Source organism: Argiope bruennichi, chromosome 9, assembly GCF_947563725.1.
Source record: "Argiope bruennichi chromosome 9, qqArgBrue1.1, whole genome shotgun sequence".
NCBI lineage: Eukaryota > Metazoa > Arthropoda > Arachnida > Araneae > Araneidae > Argiope > Argiope bruennichi.
Window position 1 is genome coordinate 40,865,044 of NC_079159.1, and position 10,924 is coordinate 40,875,967.

The window sequence follows — 10,924 nt, forward strand, 5'->3', positions numbered from 1 at the left end:
AATTTTCAATGAGACATTTTAGGACCGAAATATTAATTTCAAAACGTTGTGTACGTGGCATAAAAATTAATCTTTCTTTCAATTCCTTTATCAACGTTTGATAAATTTAAATATCAATAATATACGAAATTACACTAAATGTTTTCAAACCAGAAAAACTGAGGAATAATTGTTAAGATTTGTGTAGCCATTTAATTCTCTCACTTAAGTCAACACTAATTTTACTTTAAAAACTTACTTATGGCAGTTCACATGTCATTTCAAAAATAAACTTTTCAGCTAACCTTTATTTGTGACTCGTTAAATTGTGAATTCACCGATTAATTGTTTTTATGTATGTTAATTAAAAAAAGATAGAAAGAATATGCATTCTGCCAGTTGCTGAAAAATGTGGAACAACAGATATATATTAATGATTCTTTCCATATTTTATATTTCAGGCAACATTGTTATGATAAAAATAATTTTTAAAAATTTATATTTGAAAGAATAATTTTTCTATTTCATGTTAAGCATGTGTACTGCTTTTATTTAATTTTTATTTATTTATTTATTTTTATTTTTCCTACTTACAGCTCAATTCTGCAAGTGCAATAATGAATTACATTATTTTACATATAGGATAATTAAAATTATGAAAAGTGTGCAGTTTAATTCATTCAATAACTTTACTGTATAATCTGATTTTATGTAGTATTCATGTACTTTTTCATATTTTGACTTTTAGAATTTGATCTAATCTTTAAATGTTTTAAAGAAATCAAGCTAGTGTCCTAATAAGTCATTATATGCTGTAGTCCATTTTTACTTTTTTATTTGTGGGGATAAAAAAGATCCATTTTCCTCCTCTTTTATAGGCTTCTTGATATAATATATTTTGAATTTAACAGTTTAACATGTTTCTTTTGGAATGAATAACTTAGTCATTCATTCACTTTTTTCAATAATTTTAAGTTGGAATTTTAAAAACTGTTGTTTTATACAATAAAGTTGTGAGAAATTTCTATTCTCTTTATTTTAATTATTTACATGTAATTAATAATATCATTTTTAGATTTATTTATCATAATGTGTTGAAATTATTTATCAATGATTATGATTTGAAATTTCAAAATAATTAATGATCTCGTCATTTTTTCTAGAGTGGGAGGGAGAGTCTAGAAAAAATAACATATTTCTAACTTTTTATTTATTTATAGTTATATTCTTTATTTACATATAATTTATATATGATTTATATATGATTATATAAATAGTATAAAATTGTACCTATGCAATTTTCCTATTTATCGAAAATGTGTCCTTATTTCCATCTCCTACGACTTTTAGAAATTTGACTTAAATGCTAAAATTTGGGAAGACTAAAAGAGAGTAACTTATACAAATATAAAAAAGAGAGTTGAAATTGTTATTTATAACTGTATTTGATGATAATTTTTTAATTGAAAGAGCATTAATTGAATTCTGATATCAAATCTTTGGCTTAGACCATTGGCATTTTTTTTGGTGATTAATTGCTAGTTGCAATAAACAAGACATCTTTAGTGATTAATTCTGGCATTGGATACTCAAGTACCATTAAATGTTTTTAATTTTTGCTAAATTTTATAATGTACTTTTAGATATTTATTACAAATATAAGATTTTTATTCTTAACATGGTAAGAGATCTTAATTTATATTTTAATACTTGAATATCGGTAATCATCTCAAGAAAGTAAGGTGAAAAGAATATTCAGATTAAAATATATGCTGTGTTACTGTAAAAAAATGGATATATTCATACATTCCATTATATCTGGATTTAATGTTGAACTATATTTTTATATATATTTATGGTTATATTAATATATATTTATTTTAAAGACTGATGTGGTCAGAAGAAGTTCCTCTGTCAAATAGTCCTGATTACTTAGAATGCAATTATGATTTAACTTCCTTCTAAATTTCTCATGAAAACATAATCAGTAATATATGTGAAATTATTGAAAAAAATTTCATAAAAATTAAAAATATTGCTACATAATTTTAATGCTACATAATATTGAAAAATATTTTTTTTTATATTGTTTGACTTTCTTGCAGATTTCTCTTCTTTATTCATTTATTTATTATTATTATTATATTTTATTGCTTATATATGTCTCTTTTTATAGCATAAAGTATATATGTCTCCATGATTATGATTATAAAAGAATTTATTTTTCTTTTTTCTAATACTTTTAATTATTTATGTTATTTTTTATTCTTAATTAATCATGTAATTAGAAATTGTTAGTTCTTAAAAAATCATTCTTATTTGCTATAATGTATATTTATTATTAAAACAGTTTTTATATGTTTTTATTTTTGAATGAAAAAGTAAACTTTATTTTCATGTATTTTCTAAATTTGTAAATATATTATAATTTTTATAGAGATACTTTTCTGTTTCTCAGATTTATTTGGAAGCGAAAGTGATTCTCAGTTATTTTCGAATTATTATGACCTGTTTGGCAGAAACTCTGTATTGGACTGTGAAGATGGACAGATACTTTCACAACCAACTGTGCCGGTCCCAGAAAGTACTGTTTCACAAAATTTTTGCTGTGAATATTGTCCTAAAAGCTTTAGTCGTAAACGATATTTACTAGACCATTTAAATATTCACACTGGAAAGAGACCTTATATTTGTAAGTTTTGTTTAAAAAATTTTACTCAAAGGGCATCTTGTAATCGTCACATGAAACTTTGTCATCCTGAACTTGTAATTGCCAGTCAAAATTCTTCCAATTTAAATGCTAAACCAGGAAAGTGACATTTTTATAGTAAATTTTCTATTTAAAAATATTTGCTACAAAAACTAATTTTTATTTCTAAATTTCATTACATTCTTATTTTTTCTTCATTCATTCTTTACATGCATGAATATATAAATAAAAAAGTATTTTTGGTGAATGATTTTTTTTAAATTTAAATATATTTAAATATATAATTAATATTCCTTTCATTTGATTGTTTGCACTACATGGGTTAAGTTGTCCTTAAATATTTTTTGGGTTAATTTCTTATGATATTTATTTAAGAATATGTGGGTTTTAACTGATTCTGTAAAATTTAGAATATTTTAATTTTTTATTTTTGATATGTATTCACTTATTTATAAAAAATTTTTGAACCATTTCCATGTAGACATGATAATACATTCATACTACTTAGGCCTTCATTAAATGCAAATCAATGTGAACAAAGTATGTTACATTTATAATTAATGTCTTTTTTTAAATATTTTTTTTAAAATCTGGATGAATAATTGTAAGGTGAATTTAATTATATTTTTAAATTTTATTCAGTCCTTGATTAACATAATATCTTAAATGTGGCATTATATTATGCATTTTTTTTTCAGTTCAACTGTTTTATAATTTCATTTATGATTAAAAATTGTCATTATTCACAAAATTTGTTATTGTTCTTAATATTTGTTAATAAAAATTGAGCTATAATGAACTTATTTATTGATGCTTTACAAAATGGATTTTTTTTCTATTAAAGTTTTGTGATAATAAATGTGTTTTTCATTCAATTTGAGCTTGCACTGAACAATAATGTAAATTTTTTAATTAAGCTATTTAACAAGTATTTAAGAAGTAAATGTTGTTTTCTTGAATTATATAACTCTAAGAGTGTAAATTTAGTGGGATGATACAGAATCGTTTTGATATTGAGATATGCTTATTTACATAAACTTTGTGATAGTAATCGATGCATTTGCAATAATAAAATATATTTTGCTTTTAACATTGCTCAACTTATGCTTGTATATTTTGTTTATCATTTATGCTTCTTTCTCTTGTTTGATTAGTAGAAGAATTGGTATGTAAAGTTTATAATAATTTTATTAATTTATTAATTATTTATTAATTGTACCATTATATTTATTTCATTCATTTGTGAATTTGTTAATTTTTTCTATAATATCTTTTAGATTTATTTCAAAATTCTTCTGCTTATATTTTTGAATATTCAGTTTAAATACTGTAAACAAAATTTTGCCAAAATACCTTATATATATATAATCAATTTTAAATTAGTTAAAATTTTTGCTGATACAAACCATTAAAATTATGTTTTTTTTTTTTTTTCAAAAATTCTAAAATTCTATTTAAGATGCTATAAGCTTATTATTGTATTTGTAATAAATTAAAATTACTTACTGTTTTGATTGAAAAATTGTGATAAAAGAAAAAAAATTCATTAAAATTTATTTTAAATAACATAAAAGAATACAGCTTTCAACATAATTCAATAAAAAGAATTAAAATTAAATACAAGTGGAACCTAACATTGAATTGTTACTCCAATAATGATAAAATATTAAATTTAAACATTTTCTGTCTAATTTAGTAATGATTTGACTACCAAAAAAAAAAAAAGAGGTGGGTGTGGAATGGATTGCTTAAATGCATTTGTTATTATATTAAAAAAGTATCAGAATTATTTATTTTGTTCAGCTCCTATAAATTATATTTATATGTATATTCTGTACTCTTTAGCTATCTTAATAAGTTTGTTATTTATGATTCCAGGAATTTCATTTGTTGAAGTATGTTTAATTAATTTGTCTCATTAATGCTGTGAAAAGAAGGAAAAAAATTAATTATTATTTTTCTTATGAAATGGACTATTTGCTCATAATGCTAATTAACATATTCATTTTTTTTTCATTTTATTTATTATGAATCACAAGTTTTATTTTATTTTTTCTGATATTCAGTGGTAGTTTTCCATATTTTGTGGCTTTAGGCAGTGCAAATTATGAGGCTTCTCTTTTAATAAGATGACAAATTTAGTTTCACATTTTAGCACATTCTTAAATATTGGTAATTTATTTTAGATTAATACTTTTTTTTTGTATTTTAGTAACTTTGTAAATATGTATTTGTTTTTATTTATCTATTATAAGTCCAATTGGCCTGACATCCTTGTTTGTACATAATATTATTGAAGCAAATGTTTGGCTTTATAAATATCTATTAACTAAGTGAACTTAATGAAACATATAAGAATCAGCTTATTGATACTTGGTAAAGTGTTGATATTATTTATCATTCATTAAAATTATATTTTTTTACAAACATTTTTTTGGCAACTAGGAAAATAAAAAAAATTTAATTGACCTGCTTCCCTTCCACCTTTTTTAATAACAGTCCTACTTTGCCTAGGTGGAAATCCACCACTGCTTATATTTCACATATTGTGTTTCTTTCATTTGTGATTTTACTTGTTATAAGAATAAATGTGTTTTGATATTTGGCTAAATAAGTTATTACTGTTGCTTAAATAGTGGAAATATTTTATATAATTTGTATTTAAATTATTTATGACATTTATCATAATAATCAAGATCTACAAATTATAAAGAAACATATTATATAAGAAATTAATCTTAGATTTCTTTCCTTATTTTTTGTTTCCAATGTTTCTTTTGTTAAAATTATGTTTTGAAATATGAATGAATGTATAGAAACCAAGTAGTTAGACTGTCATTATAATTTTGTAATCTCGACTGCCTTTATAATTACTTTAATTTACCCCTAAATTCAGTTGAGCTTTAAAAGTTATCTGTTATTAGGTATTCTTGAAAATTTAAAATTATACAATTTGAAAGGAGGCATAAAAGTGATTTCTATTTAACCTGTTCTATTTTAAGTTGTATGCATCTAAACATTAAACACTAATAATTTTAGCTACTTTTTGCAAGGTGGTAAATTATATGTTTTACTGCTAAAAATATGGATTAATTATACAATATTTGTGGAATTTTATTTCATGATGTGTATTGTTATCTTTAAAAAAGCAATTTCCTATTCACATGAATAATTTATGCTCAGTTCTCTTTACATAATGCTAGTTCTGTAGAATCTGTCTATGTTTATATAATAAATACATGCACTCCTCAGGCACACCAGCATGATTTGTTTGTATTATATTGTTCATTTTATTGACATATAAAGGAACATAAACTTTGTGACTATGACTTGAATTTACCTCTTTGTAATATACTGTGCATTTTCATAAAAAAAATAATTTTTAAACATGCTAAATTCTATATGGATTATATTAGTTTTCCTATACTTTCAAATCAGTTTTACTGTAAATTTTTAATTGTAAAAAAATATAAAATAATATACATAAAAATTCAATGCATTCAATTACTGATTGAAGTGATGCATATTATGAATTTTTTTTTCTTTATATATTAATGTGTTTTTCTATTATCAATATATTTTTTTTTCCATTATCATATTGAGCTGGACTTTCTCCAATTTTTCAATGAAGATAGGTGAAATTATTATTTTATGATTTGTTGTTATTGTATATTATTTTTCTGTTTTTATTTCTTGAGATGTTAATTTTTTTTCCAGATCAACTAATCACAGTGATTACAATTTTTAAGTATAATTTATTTTTCTTTTTTATCTGGGTACATTTTTTTTATAAAATCTTTTCTAAAAAATATATCTTGGTTTAATATTTTTATTTTAATCTGCATGGCTTGCATAAATATGTTTGATTTAGTGAATGTTCATTATATTTTGTTCTTTTATATTATTATTATTATTCATTACCTGTATGCATTTATTTATTCATTTTTTATGTATTTCTCAATATTGTTTTTATCATGCACATAAATATGATAACTTTTGAAAAATTTGAATATTTTATTCATATTATAAATATATTTTAAATGATAGTTATAGTTATTTATTTTATATGTTATTGAATGTCTTTCATGTTCCTACTAGATAAGCAAAATCATCAAAATTGATATAATGGATTAGTTCCTTTTTCTCCAAGTATCTCCTCATAAATGAAATGAAAATTTTTGGATTAATTAAAAATGTTTAGTTCTTTCATTATTAAGGATATTGTTAAATCTTGGAACACACAATAGTATTAATAATCAGCTAGGACAATATTATACATGTTAATATATTTGGTTTCAATACTATTTTAATAACAATTATTTGATTCCTCTACTGATTAGTTGTATTTTAAAAATGTTTCCTAATAAGAATTTGTGTGTATGTGTGTGTTACCAAAATTAAAATTTCATATGTCAAAGCTGAATTAGTTAATAAAGCTTTAAAAATTAAAATTAGCATAGATTATAAAAAATAACAATTATAAGTACTTTTAGTAGTAGTATAAGTAGAATTAACTTAACCTTTTGCATAAGAAAATTATATCTGTATTCTTTTTTGTTAAGTCTGAAACTTGTTAAAGGCTTCATTTATTTTAAAATCTAAATTTCTGTAATAATTTTTTTTTATATTTACTTAATATCATAACCTGATTATATTCTTATGTTTTAGATGTATGAAAAAAATGTATGTTTAACTAATTTTCATAAATGATTTTATTTTCTGTTGATATTGATGTTTTTTTTTATTTTTGTTATTTAATGCTAACTTGATTTTATTTTTTCATTATCATCCACAGATTTACATAATTAGTGATAGTAGCATGATATTCTTGGAATGCAAATGATTAATAGTTTTCTTCATTTAGTTACAAAACCAAAACAATTTATGAAAAAGAAAAGAAAAGGAGGGTTTAATCTATTTATTGAAAAACGGAATAATCGTTTCTTTTAAATTACTAAGCATTCATCAAAAGTGTATTCAGTTAATAGTAAATATGAAATAACATTTGCATTTCAAATAAGTAATGTATGTTTTGTTTACAATTTTCCCATTTGTTTATCCAAAAACATGCCAGAATTTAATCTGTGTATATATATATATATATATATATATATATATATATATATATATATATAAGTTCAAATTGTTGTCTGTGACAGTGAGTTTTCAAAATTACTATTAAATTACATTATACCTACGATCATTAAATTAATGCCATCAATGAAATATAAGAAGTCTTTACAATTTTTTTTTCATTCAAATAAAAATGTGTGCATATATTTTTATCAGAACATATAAATGATCATATATTAATTTAATTTACATACTAATTTCATTTCATTATTCAGGTCATTTTAAATAATGGCTATAAAGTCATTACTTTTTCAATTAAAAAAAAAAGATGATTGTATTTATGTAACCCCCACACTTTAAAAAGAAAAATTATTTACTTTTTTTAAAGATCCCCCCCCCCCAATTTTTTTTTCTCTCTTCTTGAAATCAGTTATGTTTATCTTCTAAATACATGAAACATAAAAGTATGAAATGATAAAAATATTGTAACATGTTTCTTTTGTGCCTCATATGAATTTTTCATTTGATCATTTAGGTGTGTTTGTAATTATCTAGTAACAGTTTTCTTCTACTCTTAATTTTACTATTAATATCCTTTCCTCTTATATATTTAGATGTATTTGCTTTATTAGGCCTCTTTCAATATTGTCAATGTTGTTGTATAAATCTAATTTTTCATTCATGAAAGTAAAATAAGTGTACTTAATCTTTTCCTTATATGTGGTACAGATGCTATACCTTAAGAATATTTTTTCTTTGCTTGTAGACTGGAAAACTACTTAACCACCAAATGATTATGAATTATTCTTTTTTGTATCAGTTTCTTAATTGGCCATTTTACTCCCTTCCCCGTTCAATCACTTTGTGTGTGATCGATATTGAAAGCTAATGAGGAAAATAAGAATAGCAATACTATAAATAATCAAAGAAAATCTCAGCCCTAATTATTTGAAAAGAGGGAAAAGATAGATTTTGTTTCATTTTCAAAAACCACATAGTAAAAAGATTTTTAATTTATCTCTAACTTATGAGTTAATGCTTTGACATCCTTTTATGTTTATTGATCCTTTCACATTTAAAATCTTCCAAGAATCATTTTAGCTGATCATTAGCTGAGAATCATTTTAGCTTTTGTCAATTTGCCACATTCCTTTTTATCATATTTTATTATATCTTCTTTAACGGCACAGGCATCATTACATATAGATGCTTTTTACTTTCATCTGAGTAAATCAGGACATTTCATTCATTAAATCTCCTCACATTTAAAATCTTATTAAAGTTTTAATTGAATAAAGATTCAGTATTTATAATGTTCCATGGCAAATTTAAACTTTGCATATATCATCATTTCATCATGATATTTGCAATGAGTCTTTATTACATTCCATAAAAAATGATAATTATAAATTAGTAATTAATTATAATTAAATTAGTAATTAAGGCTATTTTCTTACTCTTAAATTTTGAATTTAATATAATTAGATTTCTTAGTATATTACCTTTTACCTAAGCGATAGAAATTGTAAAGTATTTAAAGTTTATGTTTTTTATATTGATAATATTGTAAATTAGAAGTAGATATATTTATTAGAAAATTAAATTCATAAAGGTAATAATACTTTTTCACCCTTCAGATTTTTAATATCAGATTGAAGACTATTTATTTACTAACTTTTTATTTTCTTTGTATGTACATGAAGGATCTATTCAGCCGTATCTAGAGTATGACTTTTTAACCAGAAGTTACGTAATGGATGGTGAAAATGCTGAAAATATCAAGCAACTCTCATTATTAGGATCAAATAAGTACAGTTGTCAATATTGCTCAAAAAATTTCACAAGGAAACGTTCTTTAATGGATCATCATAATATTCATACAGGCAAAAGGCCTTATGTATGTGAGTTTTGTTCTAAAACTTTCACACAGAGGGCATCTTGCAATCGTCATGTCAAACTATGTCATCAAGATATTTCACAGTTGGAATTTCAGTCAAAAATTTGATACTGCCCTTGAAACAAACTGGATTTTAAGAATTTTTAATACATGAATCAAATCTATTGGCACATAAATAATTATTATGCTGACTGGATCAAAAACTTTTTGCATGTAAATCCATAAAAAAATATATCAAGATATAGATTTTTTAACTACTGCCTTATTTGTATTTTATTTTTCTTTCTTATATGTCATCAGAATTACATCTTCTCAGTAAAATTTCAATCAGAATGATAGTTTAAGCACACATTTTTTTAAGTGCACTTATGTTTTATTGAATGTAAAGTATTTAGTTATGATTGATATTTTTGTTTTTAAAAAAAGTTACAAAAATATGCAATACTTTTTTTTTTTTCTTTGTCTCTATTTTATCCATATACCTCCAATTTAAATTAATGAGATTTTGCTGCAAAATGTAATAAAAAATTCAGAATAAATTAATAAATAAAAATCATTTTACTGTCTTCTCAAAGTATAAATAACCCAAGTACTATAAATTTACTGCAATAATATGTTTTGTGTTTAAAAGATTTTTATCATTATTTATAATGTATAAAGCATATCAATTTGTTTGTTTTTTGTAATAAAAATATCTTATTTTGTTTTCTTAATTACTTTCTTCTGTATTTTAAAAGGAAGTTTAAATTATTTTTTAAAAAGTTTATTTTCAAAATCTGATAGAATAATGTTTAATTAAATCTTTAGATTATAGGAAAACAAGATATTATAAATATTTTAAGAGAAAGAAACAGAAAACCTCTTTCCATACTTTCTGAAGGTAAGATCTATTGAATACCTTAACTGTTCTTCAACTGCAATAAGTGTATCCATCATGTATGAAATGGTGCTGGAGAGTAAAATGAGGTGCACTTAATAACTTTATTATTTTTTTATTGAAATTAATATTATTTGTCTCTTTATTGGACTTATATCGAACCATTGTGGTACCACAAAATACTTAAAATTGCTTTGAAGACATGAGTACTCATATATATAGTTATACTAATAATAATGAAGAATGTGTGTGTCTATTGATGCTCAACAAGCCACACTATTAAACTCTGAAATACCAAATTTGGTACAAATAAACTTTGAAAACTGGAAATGTGTACTTCAAGATGATTTTTAGAATTTCTATTGGAATTTAAATGAATTAAAAATGA